The following is a 9,153-nucleotide window of genomic DNA, read 5'->3' as shown; positions in this document are numbered from 1 at the left end:
TCCCCTTACAGAAGGGTCTTGGGGAGGAGACAAGCCAGTCAGGATGCAGTATAGCAATGATGAAACATACAACTCTTCTCTAGTTCCTAAATGTTTCCCACCTCCCCACCCCTGTCCCACTATCATGATCCCAATTCTACCTTACAAATCTAGCTAGACCAGAGGATGTACACTGGTACAGATAGGAACTGGAAACACAGGGAATCCAGGGTGGATGATCCCTACAGGACCAGTGGTGTGAGTGGCGATACTGGGATGGTGGGGTAGAAAGGGGGAACCGATGACAAGAATCTACATATAACCTCCTCCTTGAAGGATGGACAATAGAAAAGTGGGTGAAGAGAGACGTCGGACAGGGCAAGATATGACAAAATAATAATTTATAAATTACCAAAGGTTCATGAGGGAGGGAGGAGCAGGGAGGTAGGGGAAAAATGATGAGATGATGCTAGGGGCTTGGGTGTAGAGTGAATGTTTTAAGAATGATGAGGGCAATGAATATACAGATGTGCTTTACACAACTGATGTATGTATGGGTTGTGATAAGAGTTGTATGAGCCCCTAATAAAACGATTTAAAAAATCCTTTTAAAGGAACATGATCTGAGTCCCCTGAGGATGCAACCTGGCTGCTTTGGCATGGTAGGAATTGAAGAGAGCAGAAGTCTTGGGGACGGGGGGAGTTAGAGAGAGCAACACACCACCCTCAGAAGTGTAAAGGTCTAAAGGGAGGAGATGTTGAAAAACAACAGCTTCACATTTTAATATTTTTATTCAATAAAGGTTTCTATTTTGTAGCAATTCTTTTTGCTTTGCGTGTGTGTGTGTGTGTGTGTGTGTCCAATCCAAGCAATTGCTGTTGAGCGGATTCCAATGCATGGCAATTCCATGTGTCAAAGCAGATGCTTAGTAGGACCAGGTGCCTTGGGTTCATTTTTCTGATTCAATTTGAAAATCTCATTCAATACATGAAGATCAATGAAGACTAAAATTTGTATTACCTCCATGTCAAATCACACATTATTTTAAGCTTGCTTTAGGAGTCCTGGTTACAAAAATAAAGGAGGAGAATATATTGAAGATGTAGGCTTATTATATTTATTAGATGTCTGATTCAGCACTCTATGACTTGAAAACAGTATTGTGATAGGAAGCAATTGAAGCAAAATCCAATCCAATCCAATCCACAGTGAGTCCTTCACTGAGGTTTTTGAAGAACTCGCTTCTCATGAGCAACAATTCCAGATTGTACAGTGAAGAGATCATCCTATAGGTTATTAAATAGGACCTCAGGAAAACGCATTTTCAAATCGCAGTGCCATTGATGCTGTGGCCTGAAAACCAGAAGCTCTGCCTGTGTGGATTGGCCAGGAAGTCCATCTTGATATGCGACCTTTATCTTTTCCTTAATTGAGGTTCTGATTTCCCTTCAAGCCTTCCTGTACCAATCTTTCCAAAAGGAAAAGATACCCATCTGCTTCTTGCCAGCAGGAGGTTGCTAATAGAATTGGCAAGTTCAAAAAGCTACTCCGTATTTCTCCCGCTTTGGGTCAGCTGCATTAAAAATGTGTTCCACGATGCCTTCCCCCAAACCAGGACGGAGATAGTTAGGGTTATCACAGGTTCCACTAGATAACCTGCTGAGTGGCTTTGTCCTGGCGTCTCTTGGCTAAACAACAACAAAAAAGACTTGTTTCAGTCCTATAACCTCCTTTTTCTCTGAAGTCACAGTGAGCTTTTTAAAAATTTATTTCCTATTGGCAGTTTGTAAACAACACCCATACAAACCCTGGCTGGGGACCCCCATGGTGGTCCCTGCTCCCCTGCCAGAAGCCTCTTGCTCTGTGATGTAACCAACAACTTGGTCTTGATAGGGATGTCTCCCTGCTATATCAGAGACCCTTAACCCAAAGCCCACATCCTTTTTCAGCTTCTCTGCCAGCGGGGGCTGGCAGTCTGTCTACTTGATCTCATCCTGCTGATAGGAGATTCTTCATGGGGGTTTTTAACAGCTGATCTTTGGGAACCACCTCCCAAACTACTTCAGGACTTTGTTTTGAGGTGCCTCTTCGTGAACTCAAAGGAGACAGACACACAGACACAGACACAGACACACACACACACACACACATACACCCCTTTTATGAACTCTTCTATTTTCCTACTGCAAACTGTGACAATGAGATACACAGACTTTCCTTATCAGGGAAGATGCATCTTGATGTTTGGCGTCCTTCAGGGTGATGACTGATGCACTGACAGGTTCTGCCCACCTGAATGCTGGTGCTTCAAGACAGCGAGCCCAGAACTGGGCTGAGACATTCATAATACCCCAAAACAGCATTGGTGAGATAGGAGCCCCCGAATTCTCGAGGCCCTTCGTATGAGCTGAACAGTCTGGTGCTTCTATTTCAAGACAGTCAGTGGGTTCAGTGGCACCCACGGGTTTTTCATGGAAAAATCTGCAAAAGAACCATCAGAATAGCTTCCCTGTCTGCCTCCACCTCCTGCTTCTGACTCCTTCAGCCTGGCTGGGGAAGACTTAAGTGGCTCAGAACAAACAGACGATGTCATCAGAGGGAATGTCTGTTCCGTGAGTGACCTTGCAAGAAATAATAGACTCCTTGAGGGACAGAGTCCTCTTGTGATGCATTCAATGCAGACAGAACATGCTCTCCGAAGAAAGCGTCTCAGTGAGCCGAACACTTATGAAAGAAAGGAAAAACCAAAGAGCACAACCACAGAGTCGATTCTCTGCTTCTCAGCCGCGAAACACCTTGCTCTTGCGCGCTGCACAAGCATGATCTTTGGAACTTGCATGGCGTGATGTGAGTATCCTTTGTAGGATGTTAAGGATCTTGGATGCGCAGGATATTGATGGGCACTTTCTCCCCCTTTTGTACAATGCGATCCTTGGAAGAATAAGGCCCTGGCCTGGAGTTTACAATTTGAGTTATCCCAAACACAGGAGAGGCAAAGAAGAGACACTCAGGATGAGGGGGGAGCACCAGCAGGCCGTGGGTGGTTTTCTTGTCCCGTGGTGGCTGCCGCTTTGCTGTGATGCTGGAACCTATGCCACAGGCATTTCAAGTACCGGCAGGGTGGTCATCCACAGTGGACACATTTTCACGGAGCTACCAGACTAAGACAGACTCGAAAGAAAGGCTTGGTAATCTACTTTCCAAAATTAGCCAACAGAAACTTTCTGGATCACAGCAGACAAGTCTGTCTGGCTTGCTTCGGACAGGTCAACAGGAACGATCCCTTGCTAGAGGAGAACAGCATGCTTGGTGAAGCAAGGGAGGAGAGGGACCTTTGGAGAGATAGACTTGGCACAAAGGCTTCAATGTTAGAGTAAAAAGTTCAGATGATTGTGAGGAGAGTGTTATTGTTGGTGTTCTTAGGCGCTCGAGTGGGTTCTGAATAGCAATCCCATGGTCAACAGAATAAACACTGCCCAGTCCTGTACCATCGTCACATTTTTCCTTATGATTGAGTTCATCTTTGCAATCACTGTGTCAATCTTGTTGAGAATCTTCCTCTTGAATGCTGCCTCTCTGCCAAATACGATGTCCTTCTTCACGGCTGATCTCTCCTGACAACCTTGTCCCTAAGCAGGATTCTGACTTGACTCCTTCTAAGACCAAGCCCAAAACTCACTGCCATTGAATCCATCCCAACTCTGTAGGCCAGACGAGAACTTCCCGGTGGGTTTCCAAGACTAACCTGTTATGGGAGTAGAAAGCCTCATTTTTTCCACAGCTGGCAGTTTTAAACTGCTGACCCTGCAGTTGGCAGCCCAGCTTGTCACCACCATGCTACGAGGGCTCCTCATCTTTCAAGCCAGATTTGTTTGTCCTGTTGGCAGCCCATGGCACGTTCAAAATTCTTTGCGAGCACCGTAATTCAAATGCATCAATTATCCTTCAGTCTTGCTTATTCAACGCCCAACTTTTTTGAGGATATGAGACTATTGAAAATACCATGGTTTGGGTCAGGGGTACCTTAGACCTCAAAACAGCTTTCTTGCTTTTCAACACTGCCAAAATCTTGTGCAACAGATTTACCCACTGTAAGGCATCCATTTAGTCTCTTGACTGCTGCTTCTGTAAGCATTGATTGTGGATCTGAGCACGATTAAATCCTTGATAAGTTCAATCTTTTCTTTGTTTACCATAATACTACCCATGTTCCAATTATGAGGATTTGGGTTTTCTTTGCTTTGAGTTGTAGTCTGTGGTAGTAGCATAATCTTGTGTCAATCTGAGAATATTAAGAAGGAAAATGGGGAGTCTACCCTGTCAAGTAGGTCATAGCCTGGGTGATGTCTCCTTCTGGCCTTTTCATAAGAATTCTGAGAATTTCCTCTCTTTCTCTGGGGAGATGGGCCACGCTCTTTCTCTGCTTACACAATCCTGTTGACAAGTCACATGGAGCCACCCTGATGGCAGCCAGAGCCCTGGAGCTGGAGGAGCCATGTGGAGGCCCACACCAGCACTGAGCTGCTTCCTCCGTCACTGGACCCACAAACTTTCTACCCACAGGCCTGTGATCTTCCTGCATCCAGCACTACTGCATGTGCTGCGTAAGTCTAGAGAGGAATTTATGGACTAGTATCAGACATGTGGGCTAAGATCAAACTTATGGACTTGATCTGGACTGGGCTGGGATATTTTCTCAATATACAATTGCTCTTTGATATAAAGCTCTCTCTTACACACATATGAGCGTCTCTGGATTTGTTTCTCTAGTCAACCTGGACTAACATGTACTCCATCCTGAGGGCTGCGATCCTTGATCTTCATCAGCAAATGCTTCAAGTCCTTATGTTCAACAAGAAAGGTACAGGTGTAATCAAAAATGATGTAGAATTGGAAATGTTTCATTCTGTCATACATAAGGCCTCTATGCTCTATCCATCCATCCATCATCCATCCATCCATCCATCCATCTCTCCATCTATCCCATAAGTATAACAGAGGTATTTAGTAGAGTCAGGTCTTCAGAGTTAACATAGGAGTCAGACTCATCTTCATTTCCTGTGTTGTTTCCCCAGTCTTTCTTTCTTTCTTTCTTTCTTTCTTTCTTTCTTTCTTTCTTTCTTTCTTTCTTTCTTTCTTTCTTTCTTTCTTTCTTTCTTTCTTTCTTTCTTTCTTTCTTAAAAAAATCATGTTATTGGGGGCTCGTACAGCTCTCCTCACAATCCAAACATACATCCACTGTGTCGAGCACATGTGTACCTATGTTGCCATCATCATTCTCAAAACATCTGCTTTCTGTTTCTCCAACCTTTAAACTAGGGTTTTGAACAAACTTTGCTCCCTGGACTCCTTTGGTAGGATGACGGCTCTTATGGATCCATTCTTAGAATGATTCCTTTAGATGCATAAAATGCATAGTGTTTCAAACAAACTAATTATATGGAAAACAGTTATCAAAACATTTAACAAAACAAATGTGTGACATGGTAATATATGGGCTTCTTAATTAACACACGAAATAAAAAGACCCATTGGCAAGTCTAAAGATGATAAAATTTTCCATTAGTGATATGTGCAAATGATATTTTGAAATATCTGTAGCACCTGGAACATGATAATTATCTGTGATTTCTAAGTGACACTGTCACAGCTACCACTAAAACTGCGCTAGCTTAACTCCTTATTCAGAGTTGATAAATATAAACATCAAGCATCAATTACAAGTTAGCATAACGATACATTTATTCGTCTGCTCTGAGTTCCTGGCACAATAGCTCCCATCAGAATTCTATGGACAAAGCAGGCTAGAAATCTCCTTTTTAAGGCCTGGAGCGGTCCAGGGCACAGGTCCTCAGACACCCTACCATCTTTCTATTCATTTACTGTCTATCTTTTGATCTCATGGGCTTACATATCTATCTACTGATGACACCAGTCTCCTATACTGTGGTGGCTTGTGTGTTACTGTGGAGCTAGAAGACATGCCACCAGGATTTCAAATATCCAGCCAGTTCAGCCCACGACAGACAGGTTTTATTGGACCTTCCAAGTCAAGATGGAAGTACTGATCTACTAGTAGCGTAGCAGTCACAGGTTGGCCTAAAACCTGTGAGGTCATCAGTTTGAAACCACCCACCGCTCTGCAGGAGAAAGATGAGGCTTTCTATTCCCATAACAGTTACGGTCTCAGAAAATCACGGGAGAGTTTCACTCTGTCATAGAGGGTCACTATGGGTTGGCATCAACTCGATGGCAATGAGTTGTTTTGGCTTGGTTATATTTCAGGTCATTACCTTTGTATACACCACTTTAAACTACTAATCCCCCTTCCCCCAAAAAACGTACTCTTCACTGGTTCCTGGATTTCTCGTCTCCCTCTTGTGGGCCATCATCTTCCACTTCACCGAAGGCCCCATCAACCATGGAGTCTACAGCTTCATCTTCCCTCACTGACCCTTCCCCTAGTGGCAAACTCCAAAACCAAAGGATTACCTCTGAGGAGGCGACTTTAATAATCAAGTGGATAAGATGACATGCGCTGAGGAGACTGGTCCTCCTCTTTCCTCTGCCACTCCTGTCATTGCCCAATGGGCACATGAGCAAAGTGGACATGGTGACAGGGATGGAGGTTATGCATGGGCACAGCAACATGGGCTTCCACTCACCAAGGCTGACTTGGCCAGTGCCACTGCTGAGTGCCCTATCTGCCAGCAGCAGAAACCAACACTGAGTCCAAGATATGGAACCATTCCTCGGGAGATCAACCAGCAACTTGATGGCAGGTAGATTACATAGGACCACTTCCATCAAGGAGGGGACAGCATTTCATTTTTACTGAAATAGACACCTACTCTGGATATGAAGTTGCCTTCCCTGCACACAATACTTCCACCAAAACTACCATTCGCAGACTTACAGAGTGCCTCATCCACTGACATGGCATCCCACATAGCACTGCTTCAGATCAAGGAACTCACTTCACAGCAAATGCCGTTCGCCAATGGGCCCATGCCCATGGAATCCACTGGTTGTATCATGTTCCTTGTCATCCTGAAGCAGCAGGCTTGATAGAACGATGGGATGGCCTCCTAAAGACTTGATTACAGTGCCTGCTAGGTAGCAACAACTTGCAGGGTTGGGGCAATTCCTCTAGGAAGCTGTATATGCTCTAAGCCAGCAGGCAATATATGGTGCTATGTTCCCAATAGCCAGAATTCATGGGTCCAGGAACTAAGGGGTGGAAGCTTGAGTGGCACCACTCACTATTAGTCCTAGTGATCCACTTGTAACATTTTTGCATCCTGTCCCAGCAGCTCTATGCACTTCAGGCCTGAGTGTCTTGGTCCCAAAGGAAGGAACTGGTCCCACCTGGAAACACAGCATGGATTCCACTGAACTGGCAGCTGAGAATGCTCCTGGCCACTTTGGGCTTCTCATGCCTTTGGATCAACAGATCAGGAAAGGTGTCACTGTACTGAGTGATGTGATTGATCCTGATTACCGAGAAGAAATTGGACTGGTGCTACATAATGGAGGTAAAGAAGAATATGTCAGGAATCCAGGAGATTCCATAGGTCGTCTGTAAGTACTACCATGCCCTGTGATTAAAGTAAATGGTAAACTATAACAATTCAATCCTGACAGGACATATAATGACCCTGGCCCCTCAGGAATGAAGGTCTGGGTTCACCTCACCAGGCAAAGAACCATGGCCAGCTGAGGTACTGGCCAAGGGCAAAGGTAATACAGAATGGATAGTAGAAAAAAGGTAGCTCTACCTATTAGTTATGATCATGCGATCAATTGCAAAAGCAAGGTTTGTGATTGTCAGTTTATCTTCTTTATTTATATGTGCTTATTGAATATCTTTCCTTTGTTCATGTATGATGTACCAGATACACTTTGATTCAGTGTGTTTTCATTAATATGTATGATAGATGTTTGATGTTAGGTGTAAGTGTGATTTCATTAATGTCTGGAAGTTATAGATGGCTAGACAATTATGTACAGGTGCCAAGTTGGCAAGAAGTGGACTGTGATAGGTAGCTTTAGTGTGCCAACCTGGAAAATAGGAACATGTGGGATTAATCAGGTCACAGTTTGATTGGAGGGCAAAGAGATAAATGACTTGGCAAGCCCCGTCTCTCTCTCTCTCTCTCTCTCTCTCTCTCTTGCTCTCTGGTAATTGAAACAGCATGTGGTTGCTAGTTCTCTGCCTCAACTTCTGAACTACACTACCTGTGGGACTGCCAACATGTGGATCGTGTCATTAGATCTTGAGGTTCCTTTGAGACCTGATTTGCTATGCTGCTGGGGTACATATCACTTGAGCTTGGGGCTGTCGGATCTTGTCGTGTTGACTGTTGATGACCTGCCCTGCATTACCCTATGGAACACTCAGCTGTCTGCCTCTTGACCTTGGACCCAGAGGCCCTCGTGAGTTGAAGGACTTCCAGTATTTTAACTTCTCCACAGTAGTTGAACTGAGCCCTATGTACTGCTGTGTGGGTTAATTAGTTGTTATATTCCTTTGCACTGTATATATCTATCCATATATATATACACCTATATATACATGTATATATAGGCATATATACATATATATAAATATATAATTCATAACTGTCCTGGTTTTGTTTCTCTAGAGCAGGGTTGCCAAACTGGTGGCCTGCGGGCTGCACACAACTCCTGAGGTAATTTTTTGTAGTCCACGATGCTCTGAAATAAAATGTAATGAGGGAATTGTGTGTACGGCATTGCCTCGGTCTCCCCTAAGTGCTATTTTTGTCATTACAATTTTTGCTACTTTCATTTTATTTCAGAGTATTGCGGGCCACAAAAAATTACCTCGGGGGCCCCGTGGGGGGCCATGGGGGGTCCCATGCTGCCAGTGTGACGCCCCTGCTCTAAAGAACCCTGTCTAACACAGTTTGGTGTGAAAGTCTTTATCTTGGTGTTCATTCATTCTAACAGCGCTCTCATATAATAGTTGTCCTTGTGTGATTGCCTAATTTCACTCAGCTTAATGCTCTTCAGATCCATCCATGCCATGAGGTGCCTTGTGTTTTCGCCATTGTCTTTTTAAGCATCGTGTGTCTGTACCAGCGTCTATTGATGGCTTCTCCCACCGAGGGCCATTTAGGTTGTTTCCATCTTCTTCTGATTGTGAACCA

General features: G+C 44.2%; 1 pseudogene; it reads right to left on the bottom strand.

Annotated features, from left to right (window-relative positions):
• Positions 1-1,405: 1,405 nt before the first annotated feature.
• Positions 1,406-1,919, bottom strand: LOC142462198 (glutathione-specific gamma-glutamylcyclotransferase 2 pseudogene; annotated as a pseudogene).
• Between the last annotated feature and the right edge of the window lie 7,234 nt (positions 1,920-9,153).

The sequence above is a fragment of the Tenrec ecaudatus genome, chromosome 12, assembly GCF_050624435.1.
Source record: "Tenrec ecaudatus isolate mTenEca1 chromosome 12, mTenEca1.hap1, whole genome shotgun sequence".
In the NCBI taxonomy this organism is placed as follows: Eukaryota; Metazoa; Chordata; class Mammalia; order Afrosoricida; family Tenrecidae; genus Tenrec; species Tenrec ecaudatus.
This window is presented reverse-complemented; position numbering and strand designations above follow the sequence as displayed.